This window comes from Triticum dicoccoides, chromosome 6B (genome assembly GCF_002162155.2).
Source record: "Triticum dicoccoides isolate Atlit2015 ecotype Zavitan chromosome 6B, WEW_v2.0, whole genome shotgun sequence".
Lineage (NCBI taxonomy): Eukaryota > Viridiplantae > Streptophyta > Magnoliopsida > Poales > Poaceae > Triticum > Triticum dicoccoides.
Window position 1 is genome coordinate 166,298,587 of NC_041391.1, and position 21,414 is coordinate 166,320,000.

At 47.3% G+C, this 21,414-nt stretch overlaps 1 pseudogene; it reads left to right on the forward strand.

Annotated features, from left to right (window-relative positions):
- The first annotated feature begins 2,750 nt into the window (after positions 1–2,750).
- On the forward strand, positions 2,751–3,918 carry LOC119320972 (annotated as a pseudogene).
- Positions 3,919–21,414: the final 17,496 nt, after the last annotated feature.

Genomic DNA, 21,414 nt, shown 5'->3' on the forward strand with positions numbered 1-21,414 from the left:
ATATCTGCTTGCTCTTGAGAAAGATGATAACCACGATATCATAGTTGATAAGGAAATTGAAATCCTAGAATGCAACTCAGATGCTACCTCCAAGCCAACCTCAGAAACAACAAGTAATGATGATACAAAAATTAATTCATCCTCAGACTGTTCTACACCACCAGATTTTGATGTCAAAGGAAAATATCTGTCTAACCGATGATGACTCTCATGCAGATACAATAGGGAAGGGGCATGCAAGTTGGTTAGCCTGGGAACAACATTTTTCACATGATATTGGAGGAACTCCTGCAATTCAGGTACCATTAGATTGGGTAGACTTTATTTGTGCTACACTAGCAACACCTGATAAATTTGACTGGGCTAAAATGTTCCTCCAATCACCTATGTGACATATAATTAGAGAGGAAGCTCACATTTAGATTATTTTAACTTCTCCATCCCTGAATTTTGCCCTGTAACTGAAGCACCTACCTGCTCTTAGGTGCAAAATGCTGGAGGAGATGGTGGCTCAGACAAAACAGATGTTTCAGAGGAGATAACTTTCAGTAGCCCTGCTACACAACTCAAAGGTAGTAATGTGAAGTAGTCGTGGTTCTTGAACCTGTGAATAATATTGGCCGGGCTCACTCCAATTCGTGAATATCAAAATGGACTGTGCCCTGTGAAGGCTCCAGTTTGTAAATTTCAGACTGTTATTATGAACTCCGGCTTTGCCCAATTTAGAAATTTTTGCCGATCAAGTGCTAGTTTGAACCGTCAACAAAAAGGGACATGCCACCCGCAAAAAAAAAGGCACACGCCAAGTTGACTAGCTATAGGTTGCCTACGCACATTAGGGTGACCTGGACACTGAGCTAGGGGACTTGGGGCAGGTCAACATTTGGCAAGCAGAGTAGGGTAGATCTAAGTACTCCCTCTGACTGAGAAATGCAACTGAGATTTGGATATAGTTTAACTAGCAAAGCATAAACAATATGTTATAAAACATATATATACATTTAGAAACTTTATCCGACGATCAATCTAACTGTACATATTTTATGACATACATTTTCGCCAATAAAATCAAAGACCCAAAAACACGTGCCTAAATTATATTCCCATTCGAAGGTAGTAGCGGAAAAAATGGCTTACTCTATGCAGATGGTGGTAATCTTACTCTTGGATAATAATATGAAGCTAAACGCCCAAATCCTAACTGGGGCAACCATTATGTTAGTCACTAACTCGCTATGGCTATGTTAAGTGATAAGCTTCTCTTTTTTGACTAAAAGAAACATACTTCTCTATTGTAGGTAACGCTGACTCTGTATGTGGTCCTTGATTTAGTATTTGATGAGTACAATGGTTTAGTATTCAAACCAGACTCCCATCACCTTATTTTCTTTCATGAATACACAATATTGTGTATCATTTTGTTGATAAGTAATGAGTGAAATAACTATAAGGTGCAATTGGCAAAACCACGTAACTAGGGTAACATGGATGCTATAGGTTGCTTATGCACGCTACGGTGACGTGGACACTAAATCAGGCGACTTGGGACAAGTCAACATTGATGCTGACCTTCTCGTCATATTAGTACAACGAGTCTAGCGAGGCCGCTCCTCCAGCCCCCTCGCGCCGCTGGCCGCTCCGACCGCGGCTACCACCAGATACGCCCATTATAGCCCCTTGTTCCTTCCCCAACCACCCCGCGTCTCCTCGTTGGTGCCTCTCTCTGCCCGCTGGGGGCTCACTTCGATCCGGTGGCCTTTCGCAGCCCTCTTCCCCGTGGTCTGCTGCCTCGATGGCTGTGGCGTTAGATCCAGCCTCGACGCCACAAATCCTGTAGCGCGGAGGGTCGTCCAAGGATGGTGCTCAGTTCAGACCGCCAGATCTTTGCCCATCCCCTCGCGATGGGCTGCCGCGCCTTAAATCCGTTGTAGTTTTCCCTCCCTCCCCAGTCAATGTTTCCCTTTCGGGCCAGGCCGGATCGACGGAGGAGGGATGGACGGAGGTCCATTCCCGAAAGAACAAGAGGGTGTGCTCTCATTCGATGGATCGAGGAGGGCGTGCCTCGATCCTGCGCTCGGAACAGTGCGAGCGCGGGGCGGGACGCCTTCTTAAGCAAGTTCAAGGGGAAGTGCTTCTGCTACCTCAGCAAATGCCACCGCCGTGCAGATTGCCGTGACCCCCTCTGCTGCATCATTTGCAAGCTCGCTGGGCATTTCGGCAAGGAGTGCCCGCAAAACCTAAGGAACAGGGGCCCAGGCGAGGCTTCCTGTGCTCGGTTGAAGCCTACGGCTGCGGCAAGAGCTCCGGTGAAAGACCGACTTGTCTTCCCGCCGCCGCCTTCTTCTACGCCCATGGATAGCCTCCCCCTCTGCGACCCGACCAGGCGGCCACGGGAGAGCAACAAGGTGATCATGGCCTCCCCGGTGCTGAAGATCGAGGAGCACATCCTGCGTCAACACGCCGTCACCCTCACTGCCGTGGACAGCTCGCACTCCACCAACCCTGCAACCGTTGGCAGGGTCATCTTCGAGCTGCTGTCCACCCCGCCGCACCAGCTCCGCGTCACCTCCAACCAGACGGAGGCCTTCATTATCCACTTTGTCCTCCCTACGCATCGGGACAATGCCATGCGTCGCGATGTCATCAAGGTCGAGGGCTGCAAGTACTTCATCAGGGCCTGGCATGAGGAGGACCATGTTGCGCTCCTCAAGTCCAACCACCATGTGCACGTTGTTGTGGAAGACCTGGTGATGCAGTTCTGGTCCTTGCTAGGCGCCGAGGAGGCCCTTGACAATGTTGTCCACGTTGATCGGCTGGACACGCGCACGCTGGAGAGGGGCCACACCAAGACCTTCGCTTGCTGGCTCTGGGTCTGGGATGTGGCCCACATACCGACCAAGCATGCTCTCTGGGTGCTCAAGCGGGGCGCTGGTCGGGCAGATGAGATCACAGGCCTCGTGCCCACTGATCGTCTCATTCCTTTGCCGCCTAGTGGTCGGCTCTACGACCTGCTAATCGACGTCGACTAGCTGGAGGACTGGACCCCTATGTCGCCGCCCTCCTCTCACTCAGGCCAGAGTGGTCTGCCCTCCTCGGACGAGGACGATGACCGCCCTCTCCCGTGCTTTGAGCCTGGCACGTGGGTTGCTCTTGTTGAAGACGGCCAAGGCAGGGCTAGCAGCAGCGCGCCGCCCATCGGGGTTGCGGGTTATGGCCCCTTGCTGGGGGCAGCGGCAGAGATCAGGAAGATGGTGGCAGCAGTGGCAGCTCGGGCCAGTCCTGGAGGGTCCTTCTTCTCGGCCGTGGATGCCATGCTAGGGGAAACGATGCGAACATCATCAAGAATGCACACCGCCAACACAGTAGAACTCCGGTGGGGTGGCACCATGCATCTGGGAGCCGCGGGTGCACTGAAGCTGGGAAGGACATTGGTGCGCCGGTGCTGCGCGCCACTCCACCCCTTCCCCTCTGCCCGGTGCCCACCCCGCAGGTCGAGGAGGACCCGGTGGCCCAATTCTTCTCCTTCTTCGACTCCGGCCGTGCCCTCTCCCCGCCCCCGCACACGGACTGCATGCAACTAGAGATGGAGGCTGCCATGATCGAAGCCCTGGGCACACCTCTTGCTTTTGAAAATGGCAGCCTCTCCCCTCCTCGTTAGGACGCTGGGCCTACCGAGTTGGAAAGCCCGGAGATGCTGCCGTTCCTGCTGCCCTGCATCAACTCCCTCGTGGCAGCCACGATGAGCTTTCAGATGGAGGCAGTTACCCAGAGGGTGGGTGCAATTCAAATTGGCAATGTCTAGGAGCACGCAGCCGAGCTATTTGCCATGGTGCCCTCGGTCCTCCCAAGCCAGCTGCCTCATCCTCGTCACTCTGCCCCGCCCAAGTCTATAGCCACCTCAGCACCCTCCCGCCGTAGTGCACGTCAGGCGGCAGCGGGCTGTTCTGCACCTCATCTAGGAGCTGGGGGAGCTTGGTCCAAAAGACGAGATGACTCCAAAGGCGGCAGCACAACTCATGAAGCATTTCCAGCAGCCCATCTCGGATGGTGACATTGCCATGATAGCAAAGCTCACAAGCCTCTACCATGACGCCCTCAAGATTGCTGCGGGCATGGCGGGGCTTGCTGAGGCTGAGGAAATTATGCAGGGTTAATCATGTTAGTGGTAGTTTATGTAGTTATGCTCCGCCAGCGGCTGGTCTTCCATCAGTTCGAGTTAGGATTAGTGTTAATGTGTAGTTCTTTGGTGCCGTGGCTTGTTCTTCGACGACGGGGTTTTGGGTACGTTGGTGGCCATCGTTGCCCCCTAGCGTGTTGTGTGGTGTACACGTCCCCTTTTAATTATCAACTTCAGTTGGTGGAGCAATCTCTGGTTCCTTGATGAGTGACATCAACCTGAAATTCATGTCCTGGAATGTGCAAGGCTTGAACTGCCCAGCTAAGTGTACTGTGATTAGCGACACTGCCTCCATGCATAGTGTAGTCATGCTTTGCTTGCAAGAAACTAAGATAGAATCCTGATCGGCGGCTTTAGAAACAGAGGTAGGAGGACATACGCTGCAGGGATGCATGGTGCTGCCGGCGATCGGCACTAGAGGAGGCGCAACGATCTTCTGGGACAATACCTTAGTTGGCGTAGTTTCTCATGGGTTAGGTAGTTTCTCAATCACCGCTAGGGTAGAGGAACTCCACTCCGGGCTGCACTTCTGGATGACTACCGTGTATGGACCGACGGATGACACGCAGAAAGACAGCTTCCTCGCTGAGCTTGCGGCAGCTGCACCACCTGCGAGTGAACCTTGGATGATAAATGGAGATTTAAACATGATCCATTAGGCAAGAGACAAAAACAACTCAAATATCAATAGAAGGATGATTGGGAAATTTCGTAGGGCCATTGATCTGGCGGGGCTGAAGGAGATCAAATGCAAAAACCGTAGATTCACTTGGAGCAATGAAAGGGAGGATCCTACACTCTGCAGCATCGATAAAATTTTCTACAACGCATAGTGGGAAGAGTTTCGCCCAGAGCACTTGGTGGTGTTGACCTCCACCTCCTTATCAGATCACTGTCCGCTAGTTCTTGCTAGTGTTGACATGCCTTTCAGCAAGGCATGTTTTAGATTTGAAAATTTCTGGCCAAAGTTCCCTCATTTTATAGACTGTTCTTCACGCTTGGCAAAGGCCGGTGCCGCACGACTGCCCTTTCATTGGAATCAAAAGGAAAATTGAGAGGGTAGCGACTAATCTGAAGATCTAGAGCAAGGCCACTTTCGGGAAAGCAAAAATGCAGCTCCACATTGCAAATGAAGTTATCCTCCTCCTCGACATGGCGCAAGAAAACAGGAGGTTATCGGCAGCAGAATTCAACCTGAGAAAGCAGCTTAAACTCAAAGTTCTTGGTTTGGCTGCCATTGAGAGGGCCAGAAAGAAGCAGGCATCCCGGATCACCTAGCTGCAAGCGGGGGATGCAAACACCAAACTGTTCCATGCTAAGATGAAATCGAGAAGAAGGAAGAACTTCATCCACTCTCTCTCAGTTGGCAACAAAGAAGTATTTGATCATGGAGAAAAGGAGAAGATCATACATGATCACTTTGCTGAGTCCTTGGGCAAACATGAGGCACGTCACAATGCTCCGGAAAGTGTGTTATATCGACTAGAGGGGGAGGGGGGTGAATAGGCGATTTTTACAAATTCTTCACTGAGGAAATTCTCAGTGAGGAATTTCCTAAGCAATGAAACACTAGCAGCGGAATAAGTACTCAGGTACAAGCATAATAGAGCAGTAGCACAGTCATCATGATGAAATGAAATATACACAGAGGATAGAAAGCGTGAAAACAGGATAAGCAGGCAGAAGACAAAGTGATTGAAGAAATAGGATTGAGGAAATTGAGAAAGTCTTCAGTCAAAGTCTTCAAACAGTAACAATCAGGTTCATCAACACATGAATGAAGAAATGAAAGGGTTGAGGAGATAGAACCAGTAGCTTGGTGAAGACGATGATTTGGTAGATCAGTTCCAACTGTTGTGACAGTTGTTCGTCTAGTTGGAGCGGCTAGGTATTTAAACTTGAGGACACACAGTCCCGGACACACATTCCTCACCGTATTCTCCTTGAGCTAAAGTCACACAGACCTCGCCCAATCACTCATGGTAAGTCTTCAAGTGACTTCCAAATCTTCGCAAACTCGGTCACTTGGCGATCCACAATTCCTCTTGGATGCTCTAGACCATGACGCCTAACCGTCTAGAGGATGCACATTCCTCAAAGGTAACAAGCATCGGTTCCACACAGGAACAATCTCTTTAGTGATGCTCAATCACTTTGGGTTGTAGGTGTTTGGGTTTGGGTTTTCCTCACTGATGATTTTTGCTCAAAGTCCTCGAAGGATGGGATGCTCTCAATGGCAAGTGTCAGTTTCTCTCGGAGCAACCAACCAGCTAGTGGTTGAAGGGGGCGGCTATTTATAGCCTAGGGAGCAACCCGACATGATAAGACATAAATGCCCTTCAATGATATGACCGTTAGGTGGATAAGAAATTTGAGACAGCTGGCGCATAGCACAACAACGGTCAGAAATTTGAGCTCTCAAATTCCTCAGGGCTATCATGTTCCTCACTTGTAGGCAATCCGAACTGGCGAATTCCTAACTCCTTCACTACTACAGGATGCTGCTAATGCGACACTACGATCAGAGATCCTTCGGGAAACTGTGTGTGATGCAATAATCGCAAACGGTGGTGTAAGAGAACCGTAAAAAATGTGCAATACATTTGCAATGATGGATGCATCAAACACGGTTTAGATTTTAGTTGCGTGTGCGATGCATGACATATGGTTCAGTTCAATGAACTATTTGCGATGAGGAGGAACAAAAGAAACAGACAGCCAGATGAAGGCATGTGCGATACACAACATACGATTCACTCGGATTAACTGTTTGTGATGAGGTGGAACAACAGAAACAAACAACTAGATAAAAGTGTGTGCGATTGAGGGCATATGCTTCAGAAGGATTATCTGTTTGCGATTAGGCAGCAGAACAGAAATGGTCAGCTAGATCAAAGGTGTGTGCGATTGATGGCATACACTTCATGCAGATGAGCTGTTTGCGATTAGCCACAACAACCAAAAATAGTTAGACAGATCAACGTGTGTGCGCTAGACGGGCACACATTCTAATTAAAAGAAGCGTGCGGGATGGTAATAACGAGCGCGCACGATTCTTGAAACAAGACGTGTGCTGACATTGCCTATTGCGGTGCACCAAACGCCATGTACGTGGCCGAGAAAGCGTGCCCACGTTACGCCGTCCTGGAATAGTGCCGCACTTAGAAATTATAGAACCGTCAATTTTGAGCCTTCTTCCTCTCACCTTCCAAATTGCAAACCCGCTCACATCGATCAAAACCTAAACGATTTCCCACTTAGGAGCGTATTAGTACTCGGTTATAAATACTGTACTATGCCAAGATGACTGCACATTCCTTCGTCAACTCCTCATCCACAAAAGCAAACAAGTCATTCAGCATTGTTCTCTTGCGTCTGCCATGGCTAGATTGAGTTCTCGGTCGAGAGATTACCACCATGGAGAGGCGATCATGGAAGCGGAAGCATGAGAGATGTCCCTCTTAGCCACGAAAGCAGCCGACATGTCCTGCCATGCCGCCGAAACAGCACGGATGTCCTGCCACGTTGTCGATGAAGCAGACTGGTCCGTTCGCGTCGCGGAAGCAGCAGAGATGTCCTGCCGTGCCGCGAATGCAGCAGAGATGTCCTCCCGCGCCGCGACAGCCTAGGAAAATTTCTCGCGGGCAGGTGAGGACTCTTACAAGTGCATGCATGCGATCGTCCATAGCCAGATAGATTAGATCTCCGGCTGGATGAAGCTGCAGGACGAGTTGAATGCCTCGTTTGAACAACTCCGGGCCGACCGCGACCTGCTGAGGGCGAAGATCGCCGGAAGGGCGGAGCAGGCAAAGGAGACCGCTGCCTTGTTGTAGAGGACGGGCGTCATCGTCAAGAAACTTATGGACGAGAATGCCATGCTCCGCATCAAGCACGAAAGGCTGGTGGAAGAATCTGCGGTTGCTTCCGGGCAGTGTATTAAGGACATGAAACTGATAAAAGAGATCTTTGCCGCTCACCGCGAGAACTAGTCTCCGCGACCTACAACGCATCAAGAAAGTAGAGATCAGCGAGCCAGATCGTTGTATGTGTCTTCCTTCTTCTTTTTCCCTTGTGTATTTCGGGCGTAGCCGCATGTGGCTTTTTAGTTATCTTCCTAGATATGTAAGACAATTATTATCCACTGTCATCGTCCGTATATTCATAATGCTGGCTATAAGTCGCCGTCGATGCTATATAGGTCCGTTCGATCTTACATCAAGATCCGTGCAAAACTTTCTTTTTCAGATTTTCACTTTTCTCTCTTAAATCTCAGTCCAGTGAGACATAGCCACGCTGTGAAACAGGGGCTCGGGCGTCATTAATGGAGACGTTGGGAGGGAGGTGCGCGGCGGATAGAGGTCAAAGGGCTCTCCTCCCAATGAGCATGCGCAGGGGTCCGATCGCACGCCTCCCGTACACAAATAGCTACCCCGCACGACACCTCCTAGCCAATAAAAAAGGAACGCGTGGCGGCACGTAATTGGTAAGTAGAATGCCCACGGTTTCAATAATAGTTGTGTTTTTGATTTGTAACACGACAACAATTGTTCCAAAATGACTTTGTTGATTTTTAATGTGTGCGCCTTCGCAAATCGGATAGAAAAATTACCACAACATGTTGGTGCCATGTCATGACACCATGCCAAGTTTCATGATTTTCAGGCATGTTTTGGATTTAAATGAATTAAAAAATGAAGTTTCTCGATCTTTCCGGCTGAGCCACAACGCCAGATGTTTGAATTTCATTCTCATTTCTTGCATGGGACCTAGAAATTCACCCAAGGACACACATGTGATTTTTCGACCAACTTTGGTGCACTGGAGCATGTGCTTGTTGTTCAAATTTGAATTATGCACATTAAATGCCCAGAAATTTAATTAATGTATAAAAAGGCCAAACGAACCCGGAATAATTCCAAAATTTAGCATGATACTTCTATTTGGTCTAATCTGCCTGTGTAAACAAATTAAGGCAGGAGAAGGCAGTATACGTATGTCGTTTCGCACACGGAGGTGACACGTTCCCTCTCGGAACCACGAGCCTTCTTGAGAGAAGCTCCGGTTTGCAAGCAGCTTATATCAAAGCTTGTCCCAATTCGGCCAAAAAATTTACCGCAGCATGTTGGTGCCATGTCATGACACCATGCCAAGTTTCATGATTTCCAGGCATGTTTTGGATTTACATGAATTAAAAAACCAAGTTTCTCAAACTTTCCGGCCGAGCCACGACGCCCAGATGTTTGAATTTCATTCCCATTTCTTGCATGGGACCTAGAAATTCACCCAAGGACACACATGTGATTTTTTAACTAACTTTGGTGCACTGGAGCATGTGCTTGTAGTTCAAATTTGAATTATGCACATTAAATGCCCAGAAATTTAATTAATGTATAAAAAAGGCCAAATGAACCCGGAATTAATGTATACAAAAATGAATTACATGCTTGGAAAACATGATGCCTAGCGTGGTGCCATGGTATGGCCTCATCGTGCCTTGGTAAAAATTTGAGAATGTTTTCCTTATGTCGTCATGCACTCCTTTCATAAATCGAACCATCATTGAGGAAGTTCCATGGTTTCAAGGGGGAAATCACCAAGATTGAAGGGGGATCCATATTTCCTTTGTCCTTTGTCCATGAGTTTTTTTTCTATGATGAACATACACCCTGCAAATCACCACATTCAAATTTGACACTCTTCCGTGTTCATTTACCATATTTAGGGGATTATTTGCATTCTCTAGGCATTAATGCACATAATTCAAATTCGAATTTCAGTGCATGAAAAGGTGCACAAGAACGGTCTGAAAAACCATCCTAATGCCATTTAGTAAATTTTCATGCCTTTTACATGCAATGGGCAGATATTTCGAGGAAATGTGTGGCAATAGTCAACCATAAACGTGTCGTTTACTGGGTAACAACTATACAAAAAATGAAATAAATGCTTGAAAAAACATGACGCCTGGAGTGGTGCCATGGTATGGCCTCACCATGCCTTGGTAAAAATTTGAGAATGTTGTCCTTATGTCGTAATGCACGCCTTTCAGAAATCAAACCATCACCGAGGAAGTTTCATGGTTTTGAGAGGGAATTCACCAAGATTGAAGGGGGATCGAAATTTCCTTTGTCCTTTGTCCATGAGTTTTTTTTCTAAGATGAACATACACCCTACAAATCACCATGTTCAAATTTGACACTTTTCCGGATTTATTTACCATATCTAGGGGATTATGTGCATTTTCTAGGCATTAATGCACATAATTCAAGTTCAAACAATCGGTGCATGAAAGGGTGACAAAGAATGGTCTGGAAAACGATGCTCGTGCCATTTAGTAAATTCTCATGCCTTTTACAAGGACTGGATAGATATTTCGATGAAATGTGTGGCAATAGTCAACCACCACTACTAGGGAAAAGCCTATACACAATATCTTACCAGCATCTGTCTATGTACCATCTATGGAGCTAATTTCGAAAGGTTCTAGATGTTGCATGTGAAACTTGGTGCTGGTGCAGTTGTGTAATGGAGTGGCTGAGTGCTGAAGCTATATCATGTTGTACTCGGATGCATTTCAGTTATGAAATCCTGCTTCCTTAATATAGAAATGAAATATATTATGTGCTTAATATGAATGTCAATTAGATTAATAAATGGATTATTAATAATTGGCCAATTAGCCTGCTAAGTGGCCAATTATCCTGCTAATTGGGTTTTCCTATTGCAAATGGTTATTGAGAAAACAGCATGGGCGATGACCTCAGGCAACGCACACAGTTTACAGGAATAAACTGTGCTGGATCAATGAACAATCACACACGACATTCTCTTGAAAACTGTCCGCGTTACGCCACCTTGCGCAAACGTTTTCCTTGGAGTGATAGTGTGGGATGTATATATGAACAGAAACGTTTAGCGGGGACTGACTGTGTGGGATGTACTTACGACCAGAAACGATTTCGCCTGTATAACTGTATTTTTTAGCACTACTATATGTATAACCGTATTTGGTCGCTCGCCGGTCGCACTAGACCTCATTTTGCCAAGCGTGTGTGCCAGCAGGACATATCCCCGACGATTTCTAGGTCATGTGGGAAGGACCCCCCTATCGCCCACACTCACTAGGTGACGGTTCCGAACACCATCGCGCAAAGGGGTTAAAAACCGTTTGTATAGCACCTCACTGTACCAGTGGGCGTGAATCTGTCGACAAGATGGGACCAAAGCTGAAAGACAAGGTCTTGGAGCTGCGCGAGTGGCATGACAAGAACTTCAAGGTGCTCTTGAGGCAGCAAGAGACGCTCCAGGTGACGCGGGAGGATGTCATGGCCCGTGAGGCGCGTCTGGTGGACCACAAGACTTTCCTGGATGCCAGAGAACGAGAGATTTCTCTCCGGGAGGAGAAGCTTGCAGCCACTCTTCATGCCAAGGATGATGAATTGGAGGCTCTCGTCTGCCAGCGCACCAAGGATTTGGAGGACAAGTAGGAGGCGGCTCTGAATGCTGTTGCCGTTGATTCTGCTGCTCGACTAAAGAAGCTTGCTGATGACCTGGCTGCCGTGTCTGCCGCCAAGACTGATCTTGACCGACAGGTGTCTGAGCGGGCAGAAGATCTCGCCAAGAGCGCCAGGGAGTTGGATGCCCTCAAGGAGGAGGCACGAAAGGCGGAGACACACTTAACTGATGTGCAATCACACCTCTCTTCCAGAAGTCAGAGCCTCGAAGCTGCTAACGGTGAAATCTCAGATCTAAAGGCGAGAATTGGTACATTGGAGAGCTCGGCAGAGTCACTTGAGTCCCGCCAACAGTTGCTGACCAGGGATTTGGACAATGCCAATCGTCTCCGGCAGGAGGCTGAGGACAAGCTGAAGAACCAGGTCGACCTGAGCACCCTCTGGATCAAGAGCCTAATTGACATAGCTGAACACCTAGGCACTCGGGTTGCAGAGATGGGCATGGACAACCCAATTTTCGTGCTCAACCAGCATGAGATTCCAAGCACCAAATTGGGGGTCTTCTTCAATGAGCTGATTGAGAAGCTAGGGGCGCACGAAGCGGGGAGGCCCCAGTGCTTCGCGACCGAATCTTGGAAGCTGGCTCGCAACGCCCTTTTCATGGTCCTGAGCAACATCGCCTGCCGCCACCCAGATCTCGACCTCGACGATGGATTCAAGAAGCCCCCAGCAGGCGCCGACATTGCAGCCGCCAAGGCGAAGGCTGCATCGCGGGCCGACAGGGTCCTCCGGGTCTGAATCTCTCCACCTATTCGCCAAGCCAAGTATTGGGCCTCCGTTGCCCTGTAATGAAAACATGTCACATATTTTGTGTTTAGCCATCCTATCTCTTATATTTGTGTGAAACTGATATTCTTGGTTGAATCTTAGTTGCGCACTTATCCCTTTGTTCGCCCTATGCTTGTGTTCGTATGATCTGTTTCCATGTATGTTTTGGATGCCTGGCGGTACCATATTGCCGCGATTGTCGTAAGGGTCTGGACCTTTAACAGTCATCTTGGCGTGGATACGTCCCGACTGGTTTTTCCTAGGTAGTTCTCGGTGCATCCTCTCGTCCTGCGAGCAAGGCTCTGTGCAGGACGATGGAGCAACCAAAGAACCTGACCAAGGTTCCATCACATGAGGATTTTCACTATACGAACGCTCACTAGGGTTAAGGGATAAACAACTGCAAAGAATTCTAAAGCATCAATTAAGAAATGATAATATGAACTTAGCTTTCTGTCCTAAGCTTCCTTCTATTCTACCAGGCCGCTCGTGCTAAGTGTGCTTGTGGCGCCCGGCAGAGCAAAAGCCAATCAGGTGGTTTCTTCGCCCCCAGCAGGGGCTGATATGCATTTTGTGTGGTTGGCAGACACCAAGGCATAATGTCGAGCTTCTCTGGTCCCCCTCCCTCTTTCTCTTGTCCTTTCGGGTCAGTCCAACAGCCGCCAATGTGCGGATCATGCCGACACAGGCAGCCTCACTGAAATATGCTTGCCGGGGCGCCAATCGACAGACTCATACCAATGTTTCTCTTAGGATTGCCCTAAACATGGCGAATTCTGGACCGAGCGTCGTTTGGTAGTCGTCGACGCTGATGTTGCCAGGGCTAGAGCGATTCGGCTGCTGACAAGGGAAGAGACGTGGAGGAGGAAGCTTATGCCCATAGGTTCTGTGTTCTCTATTTGAGAGGCACCCGAATGGTGGATGCACCATGTAGGCCGCCGAGACGGGCCTCCTGCCTCCAGCGGGGATCATCACCGTGATCGCAATTGCGGCGAGGCATGGAGGCTAGCTATGTGGTCCGGGGACGCTCTACTTCTGCGTCCTCGCGGGCGCCATGGTTGATGGCGTCACCGAGGACATGGGCGGTGAAGACGGCGACGTGCTGTTTACGCCTTCAGGTTCGCGCAACCGAGCCCCCCTACCTGGCGCACCAGAGATGTCGCTGGAAACCATGACCACCTATGGGACCAGGACGACCCCTTGATGGTTTGGCAGGGGGGAGTCGCGTTGCACAAAGAGTAGACCAACGCAAGGCAGCACGGCAGGGATCGCACAGGCAGTTTTACCTAGGGTCGAGCCGCCGTGAGGCGTAAAACCCTACTCCTGATTTGGTGGATTGATGGGGAAAGGTGGTGGTGGTGCATAGTACACTTTCCCGACAAGGGTTGCTCCAGGGCGGTCACGACCACGCGCGTATGGGGGCGTGAGTGGTCTAGACTGCTAACCCCTCAAACTGTTGCCATGGGCCTCCTTTTATAGATCAAGGGGTTACCACAGTGGCAAATTAGTCATTAGACACTGATATGATAGCAAATAGTGCTATCATACCTAACTCTGCAGGCTGACAATGTGCATTTAATGCACCGCTTAGTGTCACATTGTTGGTTGCCCGGCAAGGCCTGCCGGGCTAATTTGCCAGCTCCATGCCTGCTTGCTTGACACGTTAGTGGATGGGTGTCATCTATGGGTTCACTTGGTAGGAAGTGGCCGCCATGTGGCGAATGGCTTCCACTTAATCATCATGCGTCTTGACACCTTACTGATCGACAATGTGGGTCATGGTGGAGTAGTCGGTGAGGTGATTTGGTCTCTGCGAGTCCCAGGAGGTCCTGCCGGGACGCTTTGGTAGTTTCCTTCTGGGGGTGGCCTCGCCCCTTTCCGGGCCCGCCTGCCCGGCAAGAGAGGCTTCTCTCTTGACAATATTTGGTCCTCTCTATCTTAGTCTTGGCTCCTTTCACTCTGTTTGTTGGTGTCTTGAATCCCTTGGTCTATTGTACCTCTTGTTCTCGTGCTTGTCCGCGCATGAGTCAGGGGAAAATATGTACCCCTGTATATTTTCCCCGTCACGAGGCTTCCTCGTCCGTGCGCCAGCGAGAAGGGTCGTGTCGAAGAAGATAGGGGAGATCAAACCGCTCCTGGACCCTTGGGTTCTTTGTAATGATGTTATTAGTTGAGTCGAGAATGGTCTTGAATGAACCTGCCAGGCTAGCCGAAGTGATGACGTCGCACCGATCAATGAGTTCCTCCACCACGACATCTTTCAGATCGGGGCAATAATAATGGGGTCATTTTTGGCCTGTTCCCTCCATGGAGAAGACGATCGAACAATGGCAGAATGAAGGGTGAAGGCAAATGGAGGGAGGAAGAGCGTGCAATAGTAGTTCCAAATCAAGAGGGAAAGGTGAAGAGGTGGTGGACGGTTGCCACGGTATAGGAAGAGGCGCCCCGGTGTACATAGACGTCCATTTGGAAATTGTACAAATGGACTCTCTATCGTCTCACTAACATGTTGGAACGGGACCACATGTCAATGAAACATGGTGTGTCATTTCTCGTGCAAAATGCGATCAGGCCGCGTTATCCCGAGGTGTCGCATTATTTCTCTACTTTATTTTTTTAATGGCATGTCGTTCAGTTTTGAAGCATGACTAACTGGTACTATATGCAGACATAATATAAACTACTCTACCACTACTCCACCTCTAGTACTAGTATCAAAAAAGATATATAGGCTGGAGCTTCAGCGCTTGCTTGCTAAGGTCTACCCACTTGCTTTTCACACTATCACCCTCTCTCCAGATCTAAAAAAGATGGCGGTGCCCCTCTCTCTCCCTCCTCACCGGCGGTCACAGATCCACCAAGGAAGAAAAGGACATGCTGCATTGAGTTACTCATCGTCGACGAGCTAGGTCACGCACTGACGACATGGTCGTCCTCTCAGACCTAGCACCCGCTCGGGATGGTCTCCGTCCCCAAGCTCACTGCCATAGTGTGTGCGGAGCACAACAACCACGAGCGAAGCCACTTCCAACCAACCCTCGGGTATGCTACCTCTTTTCGAACCATACCCTTGTTCTATTGCCCCATCTACCATGTTGCCGCATGTGGATCTTTTTCCACTCCACCATCTTCCCAATTTGCTATCCTCTGCTCTGCTGGTCACGCAGACGAAAACCTTAATTTGCAGTATAAAGGAAACACTACTTCACGTAGACTAATCCATGTCTGGGTTGAATAAGGGAAGGAAGGGAGAAAGTACTGTCGAAGAGACTATGCATCGAACCCGCATCTAGGTTAAAAAGGGAAAAATCAGTAGCTATGGAACGAGTGTCGTGTCTCTTGGTTGAAAAAGGGTGAAAAAGGGTAGAAAGGCATGACAACACAATACAGAATGACCAGGTCGATCGGTTTGTTGTCCTCACATAGGAAAAAGGTGGCAAAAGAGAACAAAAATGGGATGTAATCCACATATGCTGCCTGGATATTTTTTGTTGTGGGAAACCATACCTCCCTCACCACTCTATGCATCCATGGAGGTACATCGTACTAGTGCGCCCACTGTGCAAATGGGCCTCCCATGCTCTTATTACCACTTTTTTGCTGTTTGTATAACACTGGCGATAAAGTTAAGCAATGCTACTGCTAAAGTGATGCCACATTTAACTAATGCCGCACTCAATCTAATGCCATCGATAAATTTAAGCAATGCCATTTAATGTCACTGGATTATTTCAGGGTTAGCTGTTGATTATGGATGTATTAAAGATTTTTCAGCTAAGGCATTCTAATGCTGTTGCATAGCCAGTATACCAACGATGAAAGTTGTTACCACCTTCAGATTTTTGCACTGCTAAAGCTTATAGATTACATACCTAACTTTCATGAGATAAGTCAATTTTTTTGTACAGTGTCACCAAAATGCCAAGGCGCTGATGTCATTTTATTTTGGTTAAACTGCACAAAAAATTATGAAGAGAAGAGGAAAGGTCAAGAGTGGGCACCTCCTCCTCCGGCTGTTTTCTTGATTCGTTCAATCAAGTTTTTATGTTTGATCGATTATCAAGATTGGGATAGCAATTTTTCAAGTCACCTCGAGTTCGAAATGATGTTTTCCTTGAAGGTACATGGTTTCTATTTTTTATACTGTCATTAGTTAATAATGCTAGTTACCTTCAGACTTTTGTATTTGGTTTAATGCGGTTGCACATCTAGTATACCAATGCTGAAACTTGTTAAATTTTGTATTGTTAATGCTTATAAGAATCTTCTAGTGCTAGCTTATTGAAATCTGTTCAGTAAAACCATTGTACCGTACCACGTAATAAAAAAAACTACTCTATGGCTGCACTAGCCACTGGATTAGTGTATATTTGTACTATTCAAATAGTGTTGCATTAGCCTATGGAAATATATAAAGTGTGGCAAGCTTTCCCAGATATGTGCTCAGGAAAACTACTACCTGTTTTTCTAAATACTAGACATTTTGGTACTTTAAATTGAACTGCAAAAACGTCTTATATTAAGGAAGAAAGGGTGCAGAGTTCACTCAAATTATCCCGGTAAAGCTAGTCACACCTTTGTTAAAATTAAAGTTCATTATGTTATCGGAGGAGGTTTGTAATGGTAAGTCATTTCTTTTTGTATAGTGTCACTGAATTGTAAAGGCGGTGATGGCATTTTATTTTAGTTGAACTGCACAAAACATGCTTAAAAGAAGAGGAATGGTTCAGTTTTTAAGAAAACAGTATGTATGCCTTCCTGACATCAGCCGTTGTTGCCTTATTTATTCCTTCAAACAGGTGGTTAGAAACAGTCTTGCTACCTTTTCCCATTAAGAAATTAGAATGCTTATATTTGTGAGTCTATGCTTCAACTAGTGCCACTTTTATGGTAATCACACTTTCAATATCTGTGCAAACAGGGATGCTCGATTTTAGTGGAACTGCACAAAATGTCCAAATGGTTCAACATTAGGAGCATGTTTTCTTCCAAACCATTATGTCCAATTGGTGGCACTATGAGCTGTTCATTACGAAGGTACATGGTTTGCTACTATCTTTCTACTCTTTTTGTACTGTCTTTAGATAGTAATATTAGTGGTTTGCATGTGAATTTTTGGCAAGGTGGCATTGGAGGTGCAAGACATGATTCAATGATTTGATGCTCAATTTCGGTTGTATCGATTTCACCTCTTCCATCACTGCGAACATGGATATCCTTGGTCTGATGAAGAATAGGCACTATATTTCTGCTTTGTACTAGCAAATCAATTCAGTACGAAATTTTCCAAAGCAAAACATGATAGTATCAAATTGTCCAGTGCAAAACATGACAGATGCTAAGCGGAAGAGACGTGTTTAAACCGAAAATACAAGGTGGGGTATATGTTTACTAGATGCTTGATATTTGTGCAGATAGATGTATGCCTATTGCTATTTGGCAAACAAACAAAGTGACCGCAATTTTGGTGGAACTGCACAAGAGAATAGTATAGTCACTACATGCAGTGCCATTTGAAAATAGACATAGAAAGATTGGATAGTTACTTCATGGACTGCACAAAAGTAGTACTGTAGTATTTATTGGCCAACACTAGGTGCTTCATTGCTTTGGTCTGATTATACAATGGGCATCATTTTGCCTACGTTAAAGTTCGTATTCCAAAAATAGTCTCGCCGTGTGATCAAGAGAAGACCAAATCATATTGCAGTGGATGTTCCTCCATCATGTGTGGTTCATTCTCATGGTTCCAACTGTTGATGAAACCACTTACGTTTGCAAGAGGAATTGTAGACTTCAACAAATATGTCTTTCACTCTATACTAAATGTTGGCCTAGAGAAGCATCCACGTTCGTAGGAAGAACATATTTTTTTCTAGATCTTTGCTTTTGGAGATACATATTTGTATAAGATCTATGAATCATTGAGATGCATTAACATGTTGATCTTATGTATGTGAATCGTACTAGTTGGTCGTGAATTTGGGCTACTAATGTGAACACATTACGATGCCAGGCCTGTGAGTCTCGTGTGAACATTTCAAATGGATCAGCTCTTACTGCTGTGCACATCATGATCCTTATTCCTGTGTTCTCAGTGCTTACAAGTTACTAGCAGTTCCTTATTTCTGTTTGCTTAGTGTTTACAAGTTACTGATCGATCACTAGCTAGCCTACTAATATGCTCCTGGAAGTTTTAGTTGCGATGCAAGATCCGAAGGTGGCAATTTTTTGAATAAAAATGCCTACCTCTGAAGAAACTAACATGCTGTTTTGAAGAAAATGCCATGTGAATCTGAAAAAACTGCTAGCAAAAAAATTCGCAAATGCCTTATCTCCCAGCGAACATTCATCAGCCATTGTGTTCCTACACATACACTATCCGACCGGCTCAATCCTACACGAATAACCAACGGATCACACACATACCTCATCTGGATGAATCAAGCGCACTTGTTTGACCGTCATGCCGACGTGCGACCTAGCATGGACGGGACGGGATGGGACGACACAGTCATAATTTTAGTTTTTCTAGTATTCCACAGCAAGCTGGCACGCTAAGCCATGCCTGCTTATGCATTGCATTCCAATGACCGTGATGACCGTCACGTTTCCCGCGACACGCTGGTTCACCTACCTTCCGGCTATAATTATTGGTTCCCAGCGTTCTCCGATGGCACCATCACCCAACTCTCCCTATCCTCATAAGCCCCCACCGGCCCGACGTCGCTCGCCACTTGTCCTTCCTCTCTCCATGTCCGTCAGGCCCCCGCCCGTCTGCAATAGGAGACGCCAAAGGTGGTTACCGCCGGAACTAGTGTTTGGTTTTTCACCGGAAGGTAGATGGAGGGAGGAGGCATTCTATCGGTCTTTAGATGGAAATGAGGTGTATGAGGACTTGTTGGAGCGCGGACGCTTGGCGGAGGAGCAGCATATCACTGATTTGTGCCACCAACGGGGCATGGAGCAGCAGCACACCAATGCTCTGAGCCGCGAGCAGAGCGCCTGCAACTGGACCGACTACGTTGAGGCCGGTCCCTGGCAAATAGCCTTGGAGGCTGTCAGGCATGCACGCGTTTGCGATGCCGAATTTTACTACCAGCTGGTCAAGTGGGTTTCCTGCTTAGAAGCTGAAGCTTCGGTGGACCACGCCAGCATGGAAAGGGCCAACACGCGCGAGCAACGCGCCCTATCGCACCTCTGGCAAGTCCGAGGGGAGGAGGAGGACGTCGGTGCCGGCGTTTAGCGTGTACCGCAGATGGCAGCCGACATCATCTAGTTATCTACGAGTAAGTTAGTACTTGTACACTACTAGAGTATTAGTGGGAGTAGATAGTTAACTTGGCTATGATGGTTGTCAACGTGGATATTCAGTACTCTATATCTGGATAAGACCTGTTACTTTGCCCTGAATGTTGAAGTTTCCATTTGAACGTATAGAATGGGGTATTATTTTTTTAAATGGGTTGTATTTGTCTGCCACGAGTTTAGAGGCTGACTTGTGGGCCTACTAGGTTGATGCATACACAATCAGGAGATGATTGTACATGGAGACGATGACAGCAGGGACCCAACAGGGTCATGGAAATACACAAACAAGTGCCTCCTTATTTCAAGCCAAAAAATGGTTCCTCCTAATGGATTTCTGACATCTGGGTCCCATGCCTTTGTCAACATAGTCAATAAATGGGGGAATTGCACAATGAGCAGCTGACACTAGGGACCCAGCAGCTCGCCCAGTTATTTTTGTTTTTGAGACGGAAGTAGGGTGTCAACTGGGCTGTGCGGGGCACTCTGGCATCTCTAGCCAGCCTTTTCTTTTATGTTTACCACAAGACCAGCCCAGTAGTTCTTTTTTCTTTCTGAAAATGGCTAGCCCAATTTTTTTGTTCTTTTGCAGAATACCCAACCGAGTCCTACTTGCTTTGTCAGCCCTGCTGGGCTACAAATCTTTCAAGACGAGGAGAGCTTCATTCAGCTTGCCCGAAATATGGGCTATCAGTAATGAGAAATGGGTTGTACATATTTAAACACATAAAACCAGCAATTAGTTTCAAATTTCTTTTTTTTTCAATTCGATATTTTAAATTCCATTGATTTTTATGCATGGACAATTATTTGGATTTTATATTGATATAAATTTATTTTTCAAATTAGTTTGAATGTGACTCGAAATTTGGGGATTAAAAACAGTTCAGACCGCACCGAAATATGCAAAATTTTGTATAATTTTTTAACCGTGGCCACAATATGGGCTGTAATGCTAAAAAATAATATGGGCTCCAAAAAAATCTTAAGAATTAGCAAATGGGTTGTAAATTATTGGAAATAATGGCAGATGGGCTGTATGCTGTTTTCCACAGATTTGAGGCTGACTTGTGTGCCTATTATAGGTTGACACGTAAGCCTTCCTAAAAAAAGGTTGGCGCACACACAATGCCATGTCAACTTAGTCAACACGCGAGAGCAGTGACTGTTGGATGTCCATCCAATGGCTGTCGTGCTTCTTCAATCTCTTCTCTTCCTGCTCCAGCCGCTTAAACAAGCACCGGCGAGACTGCATACTCCCTCCTCCCGTGGCCGACTGTGCTACCACGCAGGCCTCACCGCCCCACCCTACTCCCATCGCTGGCCTGGCCATCCCTCTACTCACCCACACATGTTGTTATTCTCCGGCGACGGCAGACGAACTAGTAAATCCTCGCACTCCCCTCTGTGTGGGAAACAATTTTCGAGCCTTCCCTGGCTCTGTGTCGTTCCCTTCCTAGGCCTCGCCATCGTCAACCGCCCTGGTGCTCTCGGCGTGGCGTGGTCAACGTGGTCAACGAGCGACATCCATCAGAAGAGGATTGTACGTGGAGAGGCTGACATCTGGGTCCACGGCCGCATGCAAGGAAGTGCCTCCTTATTACGAGCAAAATAACGATTCCTCCACCTGATAGCTGGGACCCATCG